The 4,561-nt window shown below is 43.7% G+C and overlaps 1 non-coding gene across 1 annotated transcript; it reads right to left on the reverse strand.

Moving 5' to 3' along the window:
• Nucleotides 1-3,836: 3,836 nt before the first annotated feature.
• On the reverse strand, nt 3,837-3,941 carry LOC119326915. Its single transcript, XR_005158271.1, has one exon. It is a non-coding gene; the product is annotated as a U6 spliceosomal RNA (small nuclear RNA).
• Between the last annotated feature and the right edge of the window lie 620 nt (nt 3,942-4,561).

The raw sequence follows: 4,561 nt of genomic DNA on the forward strand, positions 1-4,561 counted from the left end.
GTCTTAAGGTGTTATTCTAGTATGAACTCTATGATAGATTGAGCGGAAAGAATAGCTTCATGTTATTTTACTACGAACTCTTGAATAGATAGAACAGAAATGATAACTTTGAGGTGGTTTCGTACCCTACCATAATCTCTTTGTTCGTTCTCCGCTATTGGTGTCTTTGGAGTGACTCTTTGTTGCATGTTGAGGGATAGTTATATGATCCAATTATGTTATTATTGTTGAGAGAACTGGCACTAGTGAAAGTATGAACCTTAGGCCTTGTTTCCTACCATTACAATACCGTTTACGCTCACTTTTATCATTAGTTACCTTTCTGTTTTTATATTTTCAAATTACAAAAACCTATATCTACCATCCATATTGCACTTGTATCACCATCTCTTCGCTGAACTAGTGCACCTATACAATTTACCATTGTATTGGGTGTGTTGAGGATACAAGAGACTTTCTCTTATTTGGTTGCAGGGTTGTTTGAGAGAGACCATCTTCATCCTACGCCTCCCACGGATTGATAAACCTTAGGTCGTCCACTTGAGGGAAATTTGCTACTGTCCTACAAACCTCTGCACTTGGAGGCCCAACAACGTCTACAATAAGAAGGTTGCGTAGTAGACATCAGCCATAGACATGTGTTTTCATTTGATGCCCATCCGTTAGCTTAACATAATGATCATTCAGTTCTATTGCTACTGCTTTCTTCATGTCATATATATATATATATATATATATATATATATATATATATATATATATATATATATATATATATATATATGTATATACATATATATATATATATGACAAATGTTTCCTACAAGCAGTGGTAGTTACCACCACTTGCGTTTTGTATGTTGTATGTAGTATCTGTCGGAATCGAGAGAATGTACGTGTAGTATGTAGTATATAATAATGATTAGGTAGTATATATACTAATTTTTAGGTAGTATGCACCATTTTTTGAGTATGCTCATTTTTACATACAAATATGTACGTATTTTACAAATATAACAAAAACTATGGGCTCATATGCAATTTTTTTCATGTAACGTGCTTTGAAATATCTTCATATAGTATATGAACATATTTAAAATAATAAAATAGTATATATAGTACCACATGGTAGTATATGAGACATGTGGGGTAACTGCCCCCGGGTGGTAGGATGGATATATATATATTCCTACGACTATGAGATTATGCAACTCCCGGACACCGGAGGAATACCTTGTGTGCTATCAAACGTAGAAAGGTAACTGGGTGATTATAAAGATGCTCTAAAGGTATGTCCGAAGGTGTTTGTTAGGTTGGCATAGATCGAGATTAGGATTTGTCACTCCGAGTATCGGTGAGGTATCTCTCGACCCTCTCAGGCAATGCACATCATATGAAACCTTGCAAGCAATGTGACTAATGAGTTACTTGCGGGATGATGCATTATGGAACGAGTAAAGAGACTTGCCGATAACGAGATTGAACTAGGTATGGAGATACCGACGATCGAATCTCGGGCAAGTACCATACCGATTACAAATGGAATAACGTATGTTGACATAGCGGTTCGACCGATAAAGATCTTCGTAAAATATGTGGGAACCAATATGAGCATCCAGGTTCCGCTATTGGTTATTGACCGGAGAGGTATCTCGGTCATGTCTACATAGTTCTCGAACCCGTAGGGTCCGCCCGCTTAACGTTCGACGATGATATGTATTATATGAGTTATGTATTTTGCTGACTAAAGGTTGTTCAGAGTCCCACATGAGATCACGAACATGATGAGGAGTCTCGAAATGGTCGAGAGATAAAGATTGATATATTGGAAGGTTATATATAGACATCGGAATGGTTCTGAAGAGGTTTGAGGATTTTTCGAAGTACCAGGAGGTTATCGGAACCCCCCGGGAAAGTTAATGGGCCTCATGGGCCATAGTGGAGAGGAGGAGGAAGGCCACGGGAGGTGGCGCGTGCCCCCCCTCCAAGCCAATCCAAATTGGACAAGGAGTGGGGGCGCGGCCCCCCTTTCCTTCTCCCTCTCCACCTCTTTCCCCTTTCCCCCTCTCCTTTGGAAGGAAGGGGGAGTCGACTAGGACTAGGAGTCCTAATGGGACTTTCCCCCACTTGGTGTGCCCCCTCCTCCTCCTCCTCCTCCTTTATATACGGGGGCAATGGACACCCCAAAGACACATCAATTGTCTTAGCCGTGTGTGGTGCCCCCTCCACCGTTTACTCCTCTAGTCATATGTTCGGTACTTGATCGGAGGTGTCGTATGTTCGGTACTTGATCGGTTGATTCGAGAAGACGTTCAACTACATCAACCGCGTTAAGTTAACACTTCCGCTTTCGGTCTACGAGGGTACGTGGACACACTCTCCCCCTGTTGTTGCTATGCATCTCCTAGATAGATCTTGCATGAGCATAGGAATGTTTTTGAAATTACATGCTATGTTTCCCAACAAGGTGTGGAGCCATCGCAACGTAGTTAGCTCAAAGGGGTTGAACGGGACAAAGGACACAGAGGTTTACCGAGGTTCGTCCCCTCACAACGAGGTAAAAGCCTACGTCCTGCTTCTAGTGTATTGCTTGAGTTTCGATTACAAGGGAGCGATCACGCTTGATCTAGCTATCAATCAATCGTTTCTTAGTCTTCACCCGCGATAGGGTCTCACCTTTATATACACAGGTTGAGACCCTGAGGCTTACAAGAGTCCAGGTCGGATCAGACAACGTGACTAACCTAATTTCTAAGTCGCCTTGCCTTGCAGTACAAGTCGCCATCGTGGCGGCTCACACCTTCCTGGTCTTGGTAGATCCCCGGGTCTTGGGCCTTCAACAAGCCCACATTGTAAGCCGCCACCAATCTTCACATCCCATCTTGGTTCTACCTGGGCCTTCTTCATGTAGAGTCGCCAATGGTGTGACCCGGCCCCTCCTGGGCAGGTCATACCTCGGGGTTATATCCCCAAAAACATTATAATCAATGTTCCAATCAAGTAAAGAATGGTAGTTCTTTTGATCGACACATCATCGCAGGGGGAAAATGCTTCGTTGAACACCCCAGGCCGCCAACCCTAGGCGCCACAGGTAGTTCCCAGGCCAATCGCCGCCACCTCCTCTTTCCCCACTCATCCCTTGTCGTCGCAGTGCAAGATATCTATCAAATTTGAGTGGTCGCGGCGGCTGCGGGGCTTCCTTGAGAGCGCAAGGCACGATCTATGGATAGAAAATAAACGGCGTGTGCAAGTCCCATTTAGTTAGATTTACCTAGCTCGATAGTTCATTTTCCCCGAAAATATAATAATTAAGAACTATCAGGTTATAAGTGGGATTAAACGGGGCCTGTTTCACATCCCTAATCGTGAGACTGTCCTGGTGGACACGTATGGTGTGGAGGACGCTTGGAGATGATGTGAGGGGACTTTGGGAGGTTCTGGTGGGCCGGATCAGGACCTGGACTGACCTATAGCTTGGCGGGGAGATCTTGTGGTGCTGCAACGACAACCGACGGTGGCATGCGCCAATGGTGCGGGTCTCAGTTGCATTGTCGTCAAGGATCTACAGGTGGCCGACGCGTGGATCGACCTCGTTGTGCGTGCTTTTTCAGGGAGATGACTGTGAGCGGGGGTCTTGGTTGTTTAGCATACGATGAGTCGTCCTTGCATGTGGCAGGGTGGTAGCGCCAAGTTTTGGGGTGGCACCGGGCAACGCCCTGCCACTGGATCGTCCTCGCTGGGCCTATCAGCGGGATGAGATGCACGCGCGGGAGGTTTCCACGCACACACTTTCCTCTCCCACTATGGTCTCAACTGCATTCCCGCCCAATCCACGTAGAATAAACAAGTGTTTTTGTTTTTGCGATGTCATCCTTGAGCAAGACCATTCTAATCTTCTCTCTATTGTTGCAACTTTATCAAATGGGACATAAGCAAGCATCTAGTAGGCCACTTAAATTTCCATGCATCCTTGTTGATAACGAGAGGTCAATGAACGTGGGATTTCTTTATGTTGCACACAGTATGACACATGTTTATTGTGTACAAACGAGTGACGTGTTGCCATGATTTTTGTATGTATGCTTCAATGGGAGTTTTCTCGTGTTGCACACGTCTCTCTTTGTTGTTGCATGTGTTGTTCAGAATTTAGATATGTTAGTCTTCATATCATGTAATTGTGATGCATTTTCAACGATTTGTTGTAATGAACGGGGTATTGTTGCATACATAGAACTATTTGCTATGTGGTCACATTTGAGACGTTCAATATTTGTCTGATTGTTTACGCGAGTGGGGATACATATTATGTGTGAGAAAATTGCATGCAAACTTTTATGCGAGGATGGTCAAAAGGCCCAAATTTGGAACTTAAAATAGATCTGACACTTGGGGGTGGCTTAATATTTTCCGTTCCAGCCGACTAATGTTGGTCGTTGCTTTTCCCCTTTTTTCCTGAACCGCTGTATTTAACCCTGGTTTTGTTTCTAGAACCTAAGCCTACATTAGAGATTGAGATATCATACTCTCATGCTTAAAAAGAATCATGTTTAATTTTACTCCT

The sequence above is a fragment of the Triticum dicoccoides genome, chromosome 6B, assembly GCF_002162155.2.
Source record: "Triticum dicoccoides isolate Atlit2015 ecotype Zavitan chromosome 6B, WEW_v2.0, whole genome shotgun sequence".
NCBI classification, from domain to species: Eukaryota; Viridiplantae; Streptophyta; class Magnoliopsida; order Poales; family Poaceae; genus Triticum; species Triticum dicoccoides.